This window comes from Garra rufa, chromosome 19 (genome assembly GCF_049309525.1).
Source record: "Garra rufa chromosome 19, GarRuf1.0, whole genome shotgun sequence".
Lineage (NCBI taxonomy): Eukaryota > Metazoa > Chordata > Actinopteri > Cypriniformes > Cyprinidae > Garra > Garra rufa.
The window spans coordinates 9,168,014-9,187,185 of record NC_133379.1 but is presented as its reverse complement, the minus strand read 5'-3'; positions in this window follow the sequence as shown (position 1 = coordinate 9,187,185).

Here is a 19,172-nt window from a genome sequence, read left to right as displayed (position 1 = left end):
AGCTCTGTTACACAAAAGAGAGACAGCGAAAGAGGAGGCAGCTCACTAACACTGATTTAACAAGCTTCAGCTAAGACAGATGTTATCTTTGCTTGCCCTGAGTCTACATGTGCAGACATTGGCTGTGTCTGAAATCTAAAAAAAAAAAAAAACACTCTAGAGACATTAGGCATTAGGGTATGCGATTAAAAATCCAATTGATTGTGTAATCTTACAGTCACCTTACAGTAAGATTCTATATAAACTGAAAAAAAAAAACAAGCATTTAAGCCATTAGTGTGGGAAAAAAAAAAAAAAAAAAAAAATATATGTATATATATATATATATATATATATATATATATATATATATATAAATATATGTGGTCACCGAATATTGTTTTTGAACAAAAATGCAGCAATAAAATAAAATAAAATAAAATATTGTGAAATATTAAAATAGAAAACAGAATAATGTTATGCAGTTTATTCCTGTGATTCAAATCTGAATAATCAGCATCATTACTTCAGTCTTCAGTCACTTGATTCTTCAGAAATCTTTGTAATATGCTGTTCTGGTGCTCAAAAATGTTTCTTATTATTATCAATATTGAAAACTTTTCACATATTTGACACAAAATTCTAAAACATTATAAATGCCTTATTTATAAATATTCTTGCTGTCGCTTTTGATCAATTTAATGTCTCATTAACATTCATAAAAAAGTACATTACACAGAGTTTTTATTTTCATTTTTTATCTCATTTACAACCTTGAAAGTAGATTTTCAAGATTATTTCTTAAAGAGATAGTTCACAAAGAAATAAAGTTTTGTCTTTAATTACTCACCTTTGGTGTCGTTCCAAACCCGTAAGAGCTTCGTTCATCAATTTAAGATCTTTCTGATAAAATCCAAGAGCAGTGGTTCAACCTTAATTTTACAAAGCTACAAGAAACAAAAATAATGACTTTGTTCAACAATTTCTTCTCTTTCTAATAGTCTTCGATGTTCAAAAGAGTATCAAGATGCATACATGTGGTGCTGCTTCACAACACTAAGATTGAACCACTGTCACATTGACTACTTTATCAATGTCCTTAATACCTTTCTGGGCTTTGAACATGGTAGTCTGCTGCATCTATGCACACAAAAAAAAAAATGCTGGTTTAAAAACAACCCAACTTGGCAACCCAGCACTGGGTAAATATTGGACAGAACACATGCTGGGTTGTTTTATTTATGCATTATTGTTTAAAAGTTATTATATTGCTGTCTTAAAATGAGCTGGAAATTAAAAATCACATAGAATTGTAAAGGCAACAGCAATAATCAAAAGATGAACATTTATTATTAAGCAAAAACACCCATGGACAAAAATGCAAGTCAAATTGATTTTATTTTGTGTGAATGCAGCAAAGTTTACAATATTACATACCATTAAACTCACTTAACAACAATTTTAGAAAGAATGTATAATTTCAAAGTAGCATTTAATCATTATCTGTATTCACTTTTTACTGAAATATTGCAAATTCTCGTATCAGTGTGTTGCCAAAATTTGAGCTCAACCCAGCAGTTGGGTAGAAAAAAAAACGATCTAGAACTTTAGTTACAGCTCCTGGGTAAAAAATATTAAAAATGACCCAACACGATGAATTCAGCGTTTGGGTTAAAAAAATAAAAAATAAAAAATAACCCAGCATTTTTAAAGTGCAAAAAAACTACCCAGCAACTGGGTAAAAATAACCCAATAAAATGACCCAACAGGCTGAAAAATAATAAGTGAAGGGTCAGAAAGTTCTTGGATTTCATCAAAATATCTTAATTTGTGTTCAGAAGATGAAGTCTTACGAGTTTGGAACAACAGTAAATAATGACAGTATTTTCATTTTTTTTGGTGAACTGTCCCTTTAATAATGATCTCAGAATAATTCAGATCCCATCTTTTATTTCAAGTATCACTCAAGTTATTTTCAGAATGTCATGCACAGTCATGCAATTTCTGAAATGTGCTATATGTATGTGCATATATTGTGCACAGTGTATGAATAATGCATGTATGGTGCAGTATCGGAGAGATCATACAGGGAGTCCACATTTACATGGATGAATTGGTGAATATTATAATAGTAAATATGGCGTCTGTAGTTTAAAGCCAGTGTTTTGAAAGAACCATCGAAACCATCATTTCGTCATGATATAATTCCGAAAAAAACTTAGAACGGACAGCAAACACAATATTTTTTTAACATCTTTTTGGGGAATAAAATGTTGTATAAAATCAAGCAAATTATATATCAACAAATCCATCTGTAAAAACCTTCAGGATATAGACAGGAATACAATTTTTAAATTTGGTGTGTGCATGTGTTTCTGAAGTTGAGATTAATGGCTCAGAAGAAAAAAAAACTCATTTTGAGAAAACAGCCTTTAAAAATATGCATTGTAATTGAAATCTATTGACAAAAATAGATAAAGTGCTAAAAAAAAAAAGAAACACTAGTCTGTAAAAAACACTTTAGGAAAAACCAAAAAGCCAAAACTCTCAAACTTGAAAAAACTGCATTTAATATGTTAAAAGAATGAAAGTCCTTTATGAAGTTGTACAGTTAATAAACCAGTTGTCTCTTTCACCATTATTTTACATGATTTGAACCAAAGAAGCACAATTTATACAATTTATTCTTAATCTCAAACACTTTATTAGAATGTAAACTTGACCATCAGTTTTGTAGCATTTGGTCTTTCTCTATTTCCAGCCTTTCCAAGGCTGGAAATAGTTGCCTGGGGGTGTTATGAATATGGCCACCAAGCAGACTGACTTGCCCTAAAGGGTTTTGACAGTACAGTAGTATTCCATTCCCATAGACCATTTGGATTAAGCAGAAAATCTTGTTCATGTCTCACATCGGTAGCCGGGAGTGTTCTGCATGACATACTACATACTAGCTAGGGATCAAAGAGAAGAACTTCAGTGAGTTCAAGAGATGAGAAGAGATGTCAGTGACCCCGGTGAAACTTCCAAGTCCACCAGAATAATTAGTTTTTCATCATCCTAGACTCTCAGATAAATTGTTGATGGTACTTAACAGAGAAAAAATCCTTCAAGGTGTTGACTGAATGTTGGCCCTTTATTCCTTACTGTTTGCAACTCTTAAGCAATGGTTGGATTTTGCTCTTCAGTATTTGAGAAATTGTTTCAAAGTAGATAAAACATAATTTATGAATATTTACGTTTAAACATTTAGCAGACGCTTTTAGCCAAAAAGGGCATTCAAAAAGTGGACAATGGAAGAAAGAAAAGAGCAAGCTAGTGTTAGAGGCCTAAAATAAATACAACAACAACATAGAATACAACAAGAACAGAGAAGTTTGATTTTTTTAAGAAAACAAGCAGTAAGTAATAAATATATATATAAATAGAGGGTGCTAGAGGACTCAGCTGTTCGGATATAGTTGGGCAGATCATTCCACCAGAAAGGTACATTTAATGTGAAAGTCTATGAAAGTGATTATGTGCCTCTTTGGGATGCCACAATAATGCACTATTCACTTGTAGAACGCAAGCTTCTAGATATATAAGTCTAAAGTAATGAATTTAGGTAAAGGGAAGCAGAGCCAGTGGTGGTTTTGTATGCAAAGATTAATGCCTTATTTTATGCGAGCAGCTATTGGTAGCCAGTGCAAATTGATGAAGAGAGGTGTGACGTGCATTATTTTTGGCTCATTAAAAATTAATCTTGTAGTCTCATTCTGGATTAATTGTAAAGGCCAAAAGATAATTGCAATAGTCCAGCCTGGACAGAACAAGAGCTTGAACAATGAGTTGTGAAGCATATTCCAAAAGAAAGGGCCTGATCTTCCTGATGTTGAATAAAGCAAATCTGCAGGACCGGGCAGTTTTAGTATGAGGTCTGAGAAAATCAGCTGATCATCAATTACAACTCCAAGGTTTCTGGCTGTTTTTGAAGGAGTTATGGTTGATGTGCCTAACTGGATGGTGAAATTGTGATAAGATGATGGGTTTGATGGAACCACAAGTTTTGTCTTGGCAAGGTTGAGTTGAAGATGATGGTCCTTCATCCAGCAAGAAATGTCTGTTAGACAAGCTGACATCCGAGCAGCTATCGTCGGATCATCAGGATGGAATGAGAGATAGAGTTGTGTCTCATCAGCTATATAACCCTAGACATAACAGAAAGTTCTCGAATTTCATCAGAAATATCTTAATTTGTGTTCAGAAGATGAACGAAGGTCTACGGGTTTGGAATGACATGAGGGTGAGTAATTAATGACAGTATTTTCAATTTTGGGTGAACTATTCCTTTAATAATTATCTCAGTATAATTCAGCTCCCATCTTTTATTTCAAGTATCACTTGAAGTTATGTTCAGAATGATATACAGTCATGTCTGTCATACAGTTTCTGAAATATGCTGTATGTATATGCATACATTGTGCACATTGTATAATGCATGCACACTTCAGTATCAGAGAGATCATACAGACAGTCTGTAGTTCTATAATAGAGAGGGGTTAAAGGTGAGTCTTTAGTAGAGGCATTTTACAATCTTAAATGTAGAGGGAAAAACATCTGTGTGAAGGAATGTGTTAATGATGTGAGCCTTGTGAAATATAGCTTTAATATTGCAAATTGAACATAATCACATCTTATCCTGCACTGTTTGTGCAGTACACAAATTATGCAGGCTGTCTAATTTTAGAATATAAGATGAGAAAATATGGCCAAAAATTATATAAATAAATAAAATTAAAATAAAAGATTATATTAAAGGAACAAACAGGGCTCTTTGACTTTTAGCAACCATCTAACAATGGACTAGCAACCATACACAACCCAGACTCCCAGGCTCATCCTGATGCAACAATTCTTCAGTGCTTGTTGCATAATAGTTAATCTGTCAATGTTTTATTAGCATGCTATTACACATATGCAGTTCGGACCTTAAATGTCCAGTGAGGGGTGTTAAAAGGCCCTTCCCTAAGCTTAATCAGTAGTGTTAACAAAAGCAAACCATGCCATTTTAGTTTGTTTCTACAACAGTACATTTACACGACAAAAATTTACTGTTTTTAAAATGTTTCTTATAAAGACAACAATATTGTCAAAATGATTCCTATTCACTGCTCAGTGAAAACAACTAATATGTTGTATTAGGCGTTTAATACATTTTGAGATGTAATACATTAATAAGATGTAAAGATGTGTTACTTGAGCTGTAAGTGTAAAACATAATGTTAAGCAGACAAGTCAAACTTTGATGTTGCCTTGACAAGGCCTTGTCTGAAAAGTTGAATTTGAAGGTCTTACATCCAAACAATGATGACTGCACATTTTAAATGTTTAATCACGACACTGGTTGTATATTACCTTTGGGACAAATCGTGACTGTTGTCTGTAATAAATAACAGCATGCTATAAATATTAAGTTGACAATAACCCAGATTCCTTAATATCTCCAATATAATCTTAGATACCATATCAGAATGTAGACGTAAGATATAAAGTTCCATGTTTACCTGTTTATGGCTATTTAAAAAAATAAATAAATAAAAAGGCCTTTTGTTTAAATCAATATTGCACTTTTATAGCTTAAATGAAAGATTCCTTGAAAGAGGCAGGCTCTCATGCTGACCGAAAGAGAAATGAATCTTGAAACTTTTTGATGCAAGACCCAGCTGCAGATAGCAAGGTGACTGTTTCACTTATCAAAATGATTGTCATCTTTTTTTTTTTTTTTTCATTCAGGTTAAAGATATATATATCACAGCAAACTGAACAAAATTCTACAGGCAGAGAGACAAAGTATCATTCGGGATGAATTGTAATCTGAAAGAAGGAAAGGACAAATGAAAGAGGTCAGTAGTGAAAGTAAAAGCCTCATAACAGTTATATTGGCTATATGACCCTATATTCAATGCGCACTCTATGCTTGAATTGCTGCCAAATGCTCTTTGCCGTCACATGATATTTGATGTCACATGATTCGGGGCTATTTTTAACCATGTTCAAATGCATAGAGAACATAGAGCAACCGAAACAACCTCCAGCCTAAGGGACGAACATATGTGTTGCATTTGCAATAGATCCATTGTGTCCTTTAAAGAGCAATTGATGTACTCTATTATCATGATGATTTGTGTAAATTATCAGAATGCTTGCTTTCAATATTCTTCATTCCCAATTTTTTGCTTTCCTTGAAATCTTCTCAAGCAAAAACTTGCCAATTATCATCTGGAAATGTTTGGTGAAGCGAGAGATTAAACATAATGCTCAATCTCAGGATCAGATTGATTTGCCTGGTGGCAGAGACGTATTAGGTGGCCAAGTGAAGAAAAAAAAAATCAATATATTTCCAGGTTTTCAAAATAAAATGCGTCTGGACCGTGTTGGACCAATTGACCAGCTGCTAAAAGTGTGAACTGGTATAAATTGGATTGGCGGAAATGTCAGTCAAAACATCAAAGTTAAAAGGGCTGATGATTAAAACGGCAAGGTCACTTGTTCGCCGCACAGCCTTAAGTCAAACGGCAGACCGGTTGCTGTTTGAAATGCGGGCCCTTTCCTCGATCCAATTTAGCGAACATTGAAATGGTAGAGAGGAGTTTGATTAATTTGCTCTCCTACCCCATGTGCCTTTGGCCTGCTAATGGACCTGTCTGCATCGCTTTGCTATTCTAATGACATATCATACTCAGAAAAAGTAGCTTCCTTTGAAAAGACTTCTTATTGTGAGTTGCCAGAAAAGTTGTAGCTTGTCACTCTCCTTCTCTCGTTGCTGATAATCACTAGTGACAACTACATGCCAGCGTGTAGAATATCACCAGGCAGCGGTTTAATTACGGCACCGAGGTCATAATGGAGTCCAATTATTACCATCCTGAGGACAAATTAAATGAACTTAGTGTCATTAGGGACACTCATTACTTCTGCAAATGTCTGCTTTTGCCTCCTTGTGGTTCCCAGACTGATTAGATAGCAAGGGCTGTGTGTCGAGACAGGAAAAGTTGTTTGAAGTTGCTCTTCAATGCAAATACCATGTCTAATCTTCTTTCTATTAGAACATACTCATCTGTGTGCCACGCATGTGTCAGCCATATGGTAAACTGGACTATGACCATGAATATGAATATCTCCACTGTCCATCATTTTGAATTGAGGTCGCTAAAGCCACTGATAAAATAAAAAAGACAATTATAACTAGATTTGTACAAGACAATGTGAGTGGTGCTTGTCTGTGTAAAACTATACTGAAACTATACTGTACCAATAAGTACATTTCACTGCAGCTTCCAACAGAAATTAACACTAGAGGTGGTAAAACAGCAAGCACTTGTAATTGTTTTCACAGTTCTGATTACAGCTCCATATGTTTCTCTTTCCAGATGTAACAAGCTTGCTTGGTAAAATGAAAGATCTGAGCATTACATCATGTGCCAGGTGCAGCTGCTGTTGCACAAGAGTGGTGGCGCTGTTTCGAAAAACAGTGTAAACAAAAACAGAAGAAGAGTATTACGAGAGAGAAGAGGATGCACTCTTGTTATCATTGCATCTGAGAACAGATGGTTATTCTCACATGTTCTTAATACAATGTTTTATTAATTCTCCACTGAATTATGTGATCTGGAGAAAAACACTGTCTGTTTTCTTCCATGTGTGCAAGTGCTATATGAGTCCGAGCGCATTCACTCTGTAGATCTTCCGTATTAAAAAAATATATATATATTTAAACATTTTTCTACTGTACTACGCATTAAATATGAAAGCAATCAGACATATGATTGTTATATTATGATTATATGATATATTTTCTGTATCTGTTTTGTATGCAGCTCATGGTATTTTTATAACAATAAAGGATGTTTATGATAATAAGCAGCGTGGCATTATTAAACACACAAAGAGTACATGTCTGCCTATTATAGAATTTAAATCAACTGCAGATCACGAACACTCAATGGTTTAAAGTGGGTTTTAAGCAAATACAGTAATAATTATATACATTTTCAAATGTGGCATGGTGCTAATTTTACTTCTATTTATATTTTAAGATGTTTTCTTGTAAGCATTATAGATAGTTTGTGTTTCTTGCGTGGAACCAAACTTTATTTATTTAAGTCAATGCTTTATATTGAGCAGCGCACAATGTTAAAACCATATACAACATACATATCTGAGGAAAAATGCATTGTTGGTTGACGCCACCATATACAAGATACATACAATGAGGTCAATAAGTATTTGATCACCCTGTGATTTTGCAAGTTCTCTTACTTAGAAATCATGGAGGGGTCTACAATTTTCAGCATAGGTGCATTTCCACTGTGAGAGACAGAATCTAAAAATAAAAATCCGGAAATCACATTGTATGATTTTTTTTTTTAACAATTTATTTGTGAATTACTGTGTCAAATAAGTATTTGATCACTTGAGTCAATTTTTTTTATATATTTGGTACAGAAGCCTTTGTTACCAATTACAAAGGTCAAACAGTTCCTGTAGTTCTTCATCAGGTTTGCACACACTGCAGGAGGGATTTTGGCCCCCTCCTCCATAAAGATCTTCTCTAGATCTGTCAGGTTTCGGGGCTGTCGCTGAGCAACCAACACAGAGTTTCAGCTCCCTCCAAAGATTTTCTATTGGATTTAGGTCTGGAGACTGGCTAGGCCACTCCAGAACCTTGATATACTTCTTACAGAGCCACTCCTTGGTTTTCCTGGCTGTGTGCTTTGGGTTATTGTCATGTTGGAAGACCCAGCCATGACCCATCTTTAATGCTCTGACTGAGGGAAGGAGGTTTTTGCCCAAAATGTCACAATACATGGCCCCGTTCATCCTCTCCTTAATACAGTGCAGTCGTCCTGTCCCCTGTGCAGAAAAACACCCCCAGAGCATGATGCTTCCAGCCCCATGCTTCACTGTAGGTATGGTATTATTGGGATGATACTCATCATTCTTCTTCCTCCAAACACGGCGAATGGAGTTAAGACCAAAAAGTTCTATTTTGGTCTCATCTGACCACAGGACTTTCTCCCATGACTCCTCTGGATCATCCAGATGGTCCCTGGCAAACTTCAGACGGGCCTGGACATGGGCTGACTTAAGCAGGGTAACCTTCTGTGCAATGCAAGATTTTAAACCATGACGTCTTAGTGTATTACTGATAGTAGCCTTGAAAATGATGGTCCCAGCTCTCTTCACGGCATTGACCAGCTCCTCCCGTGTAGTTCTGAGCTGATTCTTCACCATTCTTAGCATCATTGATACCCCACGAGGAGAGATCCTCCGTGGGGCCCCAGTCCGAGGGACATTGACAGTCATCATTAGCCTCTTCCATTTTCTGACAATTGCTCCAACAGTTGTTCTTTTTTCACCAAGCTGCTTGGCAATTGCCCCGTAGCCCTTTCCAGCTTTGTGAAGGTCTACAGTTTTGTCTCTCGTGTCTTTCGACAGCTCTTTGGTTTTGCTACCATGTTGCTACTTAGACTTTGGCTGATTGTGGGGTGCACAGGTGTCTTTATGACAGCTAACGACCTCAAACTGGTGCTACTAATTTAGAATCATGAGTGTAGCTGGACTATTTTAAAGCAAAATAACAGGTCTTTGAGGGTCAGAAATCTGGCTGATAAGCAAGTGATCAAATACTTATTTGACACAGTAATTCACAAATAAATTGTTAAAAAAATCATACAATGTGATTTCCGGATTTTAATTTTTTGATTCTGTCTCTCACAGTGGAAATGCACCTATGCTGAAAATTGTAGACCCCTCCATGATTTCTAAGTAAGTGAACTTGCAAAATCACAGGGTGATCAAATACTTATTGACCTCACTGTATCTGAGGAAAAATTCATTGTTAGTTGACACCACCTAGCATGCTCAGTGTGGAATGGCCTTAAGGATGCGGAATCCTTGGGTATGAATCCTGTCAAAAACATGAGGGTTGAAAGATGAGAGATCGAAAAACAAGCTAAATGGCATGCTTGCGATTTGCGTTTTTCAACACATTCGCTTTTGTTCATACTATCGGGTAGGTTTTAGGTGTAGTGCAGATGGTACATCATGGAGCATTACAGTTATAGCACTACTTAATGGACTTTTCAAGTCAGAACTGTGGTGACACGTACAAAACCAACGTCACATAAAGCGAACCATATGAACATTCATCTGTTTTGGGGGAAAAAAAATCAACACCCTTTAGCGCCACTCAGTGGACATTTCACATCGAATATGTCACAAAACGTACATGGCTTAAGAAAAAATTTCACACAGGTACGTTTTCGTCATGATGAGGCTGATATCAGTGGTGTTTTGAAACGAGGAGGTAAAGTCCCCAAAGGTTTTTGATATGTTGATATGACTCTCTAAATGAAAAGTCTATAACATACTTTGGTTAAAATTTCTGAATGATAGTGTTCAACAACACCCTTTTTAACTTGTCAAAAACAGCTCTGTTCACAGCGACCTGTTTCGTTGCATGGCCCTTTAAATGCTAATAAGCCTTGCTCACTACGCCCCTTTCTTCCGTGGGGTGACAAGTCTTTCTTTGAGAGACTGTAAACTTTATCCGCATTCAGTCCCAAAACTTACTAACTAGCACATTATTAAGAAAGGTGATAGGCAAAGATCCATGAAAACCCCTTATACTCACTTCTGTAGGTGAAGTTGGATCACAAATAATTTGCACAACCATAGACACATTTAGGCAGATCGGGGGGCGCATTCCCTTCAAAAGTAAAAGTAATCTTCTGCGTCTTCAACAGCTCAGATGTCGAAAGTAATTGACGACTGCTATGTTCATTATTACATCCAACAACAATAAACCTCAATCGCTTAGGAGACGTTCTCGTCTACCCTTGCTCAAGTGTCTAAAACAATGGCAAGCTGTTTGCAGGGCAGATTTGTGCTAAAACGGCTGTGTCAATCAATATTTTTGGGAGGGGCCTGTGCAGAACTACGTTATTCTGCTACGAATCTCTGAACAGCCTGATCTGAAAAAGTGATAATTATTTTTGGAGATTTAAAAAAAAGGCACTAGGTGGATGTTTATCATTTTAGGGTGGATGTGTACACACTGCCAACACATTTATGTTCAATTAGATAGCAAGGGCTGTGTGTCGAGACAGGAAAAGTCATTTGAAGTTGCTCTTCAATGCAAATACCATGTCTAATCTTCTTTCTATTAGAACATACTCATCTGTGTGCCACACATGTGTCAGCCCTATGGTAAACTGGACTATAACCATGAATATCTCCACTGTCCATCATTTTGAATTGAGGTCACTAAAGCCAGTGATAAATAAAAAAGACAATTATAACTAGATTTGTACAAGACAATGTGAGTGGTGCTTATATGTCTAGTGGGTTACAGGGGTGGTTCAATTAATAAAATTGATGTTCTATTCATCAGTCTACCTGATCTCATGATGAAAAGATACCCGTGGAAACTATACCAATAAGTACATTTCACCACAATTTCCAACAGAAATTAACACTAGAGGTGGTAAAACAGCAAGCACTTGTAACTGTTTTCACAGTTATGATTACAGCTCCGCATGTTTCTTTTTCCAAGCTTGTTTATCAAATGTTTATCATTTTAGGGTGGATGTGTACATACACTGCCAACACATTTATGTTCAAACAACATGTAAAAGTGAGTTTTGCATCTGCTGACCCCTTTAACACTATCAGAAAAAGATTTAAAAAAAAGAAAAATTCTATATTATATTTTTACATTAACAATGTATTAAATATTCAATTTATTAAAGCCATGTATGAATCTCATCAAGTTAGTGTTTTTAAGCATTTTACTGAATGCATTTATTTAAAAAAAAAAAAAAAAACTCAAGGCAGTAACAATTTAAACAATATATTTTATTTGTGAACTTATGTTCAGCTATTCTTTTTAATAGTTAACTTTTAACTATTTTTGAATTTTTCAGATCATCAGTCATCAAAGCTCTGTAAATATTGGTCACAGACACAGAGATGAATAAATTTCACTAATCTGATTACTCACTAAAAACTCCCACAGATCATGTTTTCATGCCATTTTAAGTCTTATTTTGACATAAAGTGGTCATATCTAAGTGTTTAAAATGAGTCTTCCCATTAATGCCATTATAATTTTCATGCATATGTATATGTGTGTGTGTGTGTGTGTGTGTGTGTGTGTGTGTGTGTGTGTGTGTGTGTGTGTGTGTGTAAATATACAGTGGTGTGAACAAGTGTTGGCCCCCTTCCTGATTTTTTTTTTTAAATTTTTGCATGTTTGTCACACTTAAATATTTCAGATCATCAAACAAATTTAAATATTAATCAAAGATAACACAAGTAAACACAACATACATTTTTTGAATGAAGTTTTTTTATTATAAAGGGAAAACAAAATCCAAACCCACATGACCCTGTGTGAAAAAGTGTTTGCCCCCTAAACTTAAAGGGGTCATCCGGTGCCACATGCACTTTTACAAGCTGTTTGAACTGAAATGTGTGTTAGGAGTGTGCGTACACAACCACCCTAGAATGACAAAGATCCGCCAAGTAGTTTTCTTTTAATTTAGTAAAATAATTTGCCCCTTTTCATATCGAGCCATTCTCAGATGCCTGTCGTTGTGGCGTAACACCGACAGAGGCCGCTCCCACGACAGATGATAGACAGTAGTGTTTTAGCATAGACCCGCCTCGAGTGAGAAGTAAACTGTCAGCCATTGTTTCGACGCTGGAGCAGAATGTCGCCTAAGCGAGTGTGGAGTACAGTTGATGGGTGTAACAGCGAACACAGCAGTCGTCATTCACTACCGACATCTGAGCCGCTGAGGACACAGTGGCTGAATTTTATTTTTGAAGGGAATGTGCCGCCGATCTACCTAAATAGGTTTATGTTTACGCGAATCATTTCTCACCAGTATATGAGAAGCTGCTGCTGAAAAATAGATCTGTATGAACTATTCGTATTCCTGTCTCATCTTCACCAGAAGAAGTGAGTGTAATTTCTTTTGAATCTTTGATAATCGCCTTTTCTAATAATGTGCTAAAGTTAGCGCGTTTCACGATGAATGAAAGTGTAACTACACTCTCAGAGAACATGGTTATGTTGTTTTCCCTATGTAAATCCGTCTCAATATAATTCCTAATTGCACGTTTATAATGAACAATGCGTTAAGGTGATTGTCTATTTACAAACTGTGTAAGTTTTCGTAAAACTACATTAAGCTTAGCTTTGTAACGCTAGATGGTTTACAACGGTGTCTGTTAATGATTATGAAGTCATGTACAGTTATTTTAAATCATTTTGGATCAGTTATAACTGCATTAAGAATAGTAACTTTAACGCAATACATGCAAAACAGTGTTTACAGCCAGCAACTGCATATGAGTAAAGACCATAACACTCACATTTATGTATTATGTTAATCGATCACTTATTTGCTCTTGTTCAGTCAGCTATACCTCAATAAACACATCGCGTTCGTATCTCTCTCAGTACACTATCCTGCCAGTACATACAAAGATATATCAAAGTGACATTAAGTTTACTAACCATTCAGAAACGCCTTGTTTAAGCCGTAATTGCCGAACTTCTTTGCGGGTGTCATTTTGTTCCGGCTCTAACTCCGGTTCAAACTGATATAGTTGCACACATGTGTTTTCAAAGCCTTGCGAAACCATTATTTCCCCAAATAAACCCTCAACTGTTGTCTAGGAAACACCCCATGTGCGTTGTAATGACACAACTCCCCTCAGTTCTGTGGGGCGGGGTGAGCAGAGGTTCATATAATTTAAAGGGCCAGGTACTGATATCGCTTGCTGAGAACAGAGCCATTTTTACCAGGTAAAATGAGTGTTTTTTTTTTTTTTTACACTACCATTGAGAATTTTTAATCAAAGTATATCACAAACTTCTCATTAGGACCCTAAAGCATCATATTAACTTGTGGAAAATGGGCATCAGATGGCCCCTTTAATAACTGGTTGGGTCACCCTTAGCAGCAACAACTGCAATCAAGCATTTGCGATAACTTGCAATGAGTCTGTTACAGCGCTGTGCAGGAATTTTGGCCCACTCATCTTGGCAGAATTGTTGTAATTCAGCCACATTGGAGGGTTTTCAAGCATGAACCGCTTTTTTAAGGTCATGCCACAGCATCTCAATAGGATTCAGGTCAGGACTTTGACTGAGCCACTCCAAAGTCTTCATTTTGTTTTTCTTCAACCATTCAGAGGTGGATTTGCTGGTGTGTTTTGGATCATTGTCCTGCTGCAGAACCCAAGTTCGCTTCAGCTTGAGGTCACAAACAGATGGCCGGACATTGTCCTTCAGGATTTTTTGGTAGACAGCAGAATTCATGGTTCCATTTATCACAGCAAGTCTTCCAGGTCCAGAAGCAGCAAAACAGCCCCAGGCCATTACACTACCACCACCATATTTTACTGCTGGTATGATGTTCTTTTTCTGATTTGTGGATAATGGCTCTCACTGTGGTTCGCTGGAAACCCAAAGCTTAGAAATGACTTTATAACCTTTTCCAGACTGATAGATCTTAATTACTTTCTTTCTCATTTGTTCTTGAATTTCTTTGGATCTCAACATGATGTGTAGCTTTTGAGAATCTTTTGGTCTTCTTCACTTTGTCAGGCAGGTCCTATTTAAGTGATTTCTTGATTGTGAACAGGTGTGGCAGTAATCAGGCCTAGGTGTGGCTAGACAAACTGAACTCAGGTGTGATAAACCACAGTTATGTTTTAACAAGGTGGAGGGGAGAACACTTTTTCACACAGGGCCATGTGGGTTTGGATATTTTTTTTCCCTTCATAAAAAACCCCCTTCATTTAAAAACTGCGTGTTGTGTTTACTTATGTTATCTTTGATTAATATTTAAATTTGTTTGATGATCTGAAACATTAAAGTGTGACAAATATGCAAAAAAATAAAAAAATCATTAAGGGGGCCAACACTTTTTCACACCACTGTATGTATGTATGTATGTATGTATGTATGTGTGTTTGTGTCCAAATTTTGCCTGGTTGCCTTTCAAAGAAGCAACAACATACTACAGACTTGGCCTATATATAGAGATGTGACTGAGTTGTGCTATAGCTATAAAAATGTAAAATAGCAAAACAACATTTGGCAGGTGTTGAGACTGAATAACCCACTATTCATTGCTCATTGCTCTCATTACTCATCTATTACCTGATTCGACCAACAGCCAAGAGAGTCAAATGTAGAATGACTTTGTGTGACTTCATTTTGTGTGTGTGAATAGGCAATCAACACACCTGTCCTATCCATTTACCAGTGTATGAGGGAACCTGAACAGACAGGATGCAGACAATTCCTGACATTATGCTCTTGAAATCCATCCAAGACCCAGGATCGAAATGATGTCAAAAATATAATCGCTAGAAGTGCTCAACAAGACCTCCTCAAGGTTAAATAAAGCATCACTTTCCAGGTATTGAGGTGACACTGAGTAGCTCTCTTGAAGAACCTATCTGTTCTTTTAAACGTACATATGGTTTTGTATAGTTTCTCAGCTATATTTGACATGAATAGGAATGTTCTTGCATACACCACTCTCATCTATTTTCTGGTATTTGTGGCAACCTGAGAAAGTAGATTTAGATGTTGGCTAGGCTAGATAAAGTATACTGAAACAAGATTTTAGGTATTGACGATAAATATATTTTTAATATTATGTTTAGTATTTACAGTGCCTTGCGAAAGTATTCATACCCCTTCGTTTTTTTCACGTTTTGTTGCAGCCTTATGTTAAACTGCTTGACATTGCTTTTTACCACGTCGATCTACACTCCATACACCATTATGACAAAGTACATTTCATTGCATACATTCCATTATGGTGTATGGAGTGTAGATTGATCTGGATAAAAAAGTAAAGCAGTTTAACATAAGGCTGCAACATAAAAAATGTGAATAAAATGACTGAATGAATACATATGAAATACTTTTATGTAATGAAAATATATGAATACTTTTGCAAGGCACTGTATCTGACAATACCAGATACTCCAGTATCCATGATCTGTTTATAATACTTTCATTTAGCAAGGATGCATTATTAACAGCATATAATTAACAGTAAAGATATGCGTTGTTATGAAATATTACTATGCCAAATAAAATAAGTTCTTTTGAACTTTCTATTCATAGTTACAATATTAATGTCACATTCTGTCAAGGCAAAAGAGAGAAGGATGAGATGATGTAGGAGTAAACTTGACAAAATAATAGACTTCTAATAAAACAAAACCAAAAGGGAATACAGGGCAGGCAGAAACACAAAGGAGCACAGGAAGACATCAAACACCAAACACTGGGCTTAATGCTGCCTTCATGTGATATGGGAAAGATGATGCTTTCCACTTGTGAAGTGGAAATTACCAGTGTGTCGTGTTCAGGTGCTTTTGTTGTCGTAGTGAAGAGAAACATGGCGGACTCGCAATTTGTCCTCACATGCTACTTTGGTAAAACAGACCGAATAAAATAACATGAGAAAATTGCCTCCTTCAGAACACTGTACCGCACAGCACCCTACTGGAGGCGAGCCACGACAAGCTAGCATCTTCTCTTAACGGTATTTTTAAAGACAACACTACGTTTAAATAGTGACGTTATTAAAATCCTTTATGCCCCAGCATTATGGGGGCTACAAACTAACCAACTAAACAGCAGATAACTTTTAACATCATGCAATGCTTATCATTCAGTATAGTTTCGTTGCTGTCCGCCATGTTGAAAGGTCAAAGTTTATCCCATCTCGGCAACTCGGGTATCATAAAAAATTTCGAGCTTTCCAGTGGGAATTACAACATGAGTGGGTGATCATGTGCAATTTAGATGTCGGATTTTGGTATTTACCATAATTACGTTAGCACATGAAGGCAGCATAAATGCATAACAAATGAGATAATTAACAAGACACACCTGGGATCAAATTAACTAAACAAGAACAGGAAGCATGACCATAAAAGGAAACAGGAACAGAAACAAGGAAAAAGACACAGAAAACAAGTCCAAAACCCTGACAATTAAAAAGTTAGATATTTTATAATAAATATCTAAACACTGAGACCAAACTAATTTGAACTGTTTTTGATTAATGAAAGTAACAACAAACAGGTATTACACAATGCTACACTAGTGCTAACCTTGTTTGTCAATTAAGTAGCCTACCTTAATTATAAATATAATTATTCTTAAATAAAGTTGCCAATTCTATTTTAAGCTAATGTTGTTCTATTGAATTTTCTATTCATCAAAAAATGCCACAGTTTCCACAAAAATATTAAAGCAGCTCAACTGTTTTCTACAATGATAATGATAAGCAAAGTTTCCTGTGCACCAAATCAGCATACTAAGTTAAGCATATTAGTTGAACATCACTAGTTATTTTAAATTGTAATAATATCTCACAATTTTGTAAATTTATATTTTATAATAAATGTAATAACACTTTAGTGTAGGGACAAATTCTCACTATTAACTTTGTTTATTAGCATGCATATTACTAGCATACTGTCTGTGTTTATTACTTGTAAAGCACATATTAATGCATATTCATATTTTAGATCACTTAAGGGGATACACTGCAGGCAAAAACGCTGTTTTTTCATGCAACTATCAAGTTTGAGATTTTGGGCTTTTTAGGCTTTTTTCAGACTAGAAGAAAGAAATCCAAATACACTGTTAAGTGTTTCTTTTATTCTGTTTGTGTCAATAGATTTAAATTACAATGCATATTTTTAAAGGCCGTTTTCTCAAAATTAGTTTTTTTTCTCCTACACTGAACCATAAATCTCCACTTCAGTAACACTTACACACACCAGACTTTACATTTTTATTCATATCTTATATCCTGAAGGTTTTAACAGAGCGATTTGTTCATACATAATATGCTTGGTTTTATACAACATTTTATTCCTCAAATAATGGTAAAAAAATATAATGTTTCCTGTCTGTTCAAATTTTTTTTCTGAATTATGTTGTGATAAAATGAGATGCATATACAGATTCCCTCTGTAAAAACTTTTTATTAAACAATTAAACAAGAATTTTCAAAACTGACTTCATCCAGTGTTTAGATTTTTGTACTGGAAATGTATGCAAATAAGTACATATTTCATTAAATATTGTCTCATTTGCATAATTAAACCTAACATTTTAGAAAACTTGTAATACAAAAAAATTATGATAATCAATCTGAGTAAGTAAGGTGATAACGATTAGTTTTTTTTTTTTTTTTGGACCCTATAAACCTGCAGTGTCTCGCTTTAATACCTAAACTTAACAACTACCTTACTAACTAGTGATAAGCAGCAGATTAAGAGTTTCCTAAGGGAAAAGTCATAGTTAATAGGTAGTTAACAGTGTGAATTGCTCCCTAAACTAAAGTTTAACCATAAAGGACATATTTTAGTGTGTAAAATATAAATAAATTTATCGTCAAAATTTAAAAGATCACATTTTGTATTTCTGCTACAACCCACCTGGCAGTGGGATACCAATCTACTTAAATTTGTAGCAAATTTAAATGGAAATATTATGCTTTATTATGTTTTAGAGTTCAAAGTAATACAAACTAAAGAGTTTAAATATGTTCCTGAATACACTGGCAAGTTTGTCTTGCCAACAAAGCCATTTTTCATAAATAAACATCACTTACACTGCAGAAATCAGCCTTTTTTTTAATACAGATAAAAACATGTTATTGTTTTTTCTAAGGAAAGTGCTGCGTGAGATCAAAATTATCTGTAAAAATGTTGGCAGGAGAACACAGTGCCTTCCCAAGGTTAAAGCAAACATCCGTTAGCAGGCACTGAGAGGAGAATGAATAGCCCTCTCCAGGGAATCTATCCTCTTTAAAACGATACGCTCAAGAGAATTATTACCGCAAGAGAAAAGTGCATCAGGTGCCTCATGGGGTTTTCTATTTTCTTGCCTTTCGATTAGAGCTCTATTGTGAGCCTCGGGGGAAAATCTTCAAAAGACCATATACAAAGGTTTTCAGCTTTCACACAAACCAAGTGCCCCATAAAAACACACTCGCCAATCATAACTAATAATAGACATGAAACTCCCCATAGTAGTGTAGAGTCAGGGATGCATACCGAATGGCCGCTGTAATATGATAACTCTCAATCGG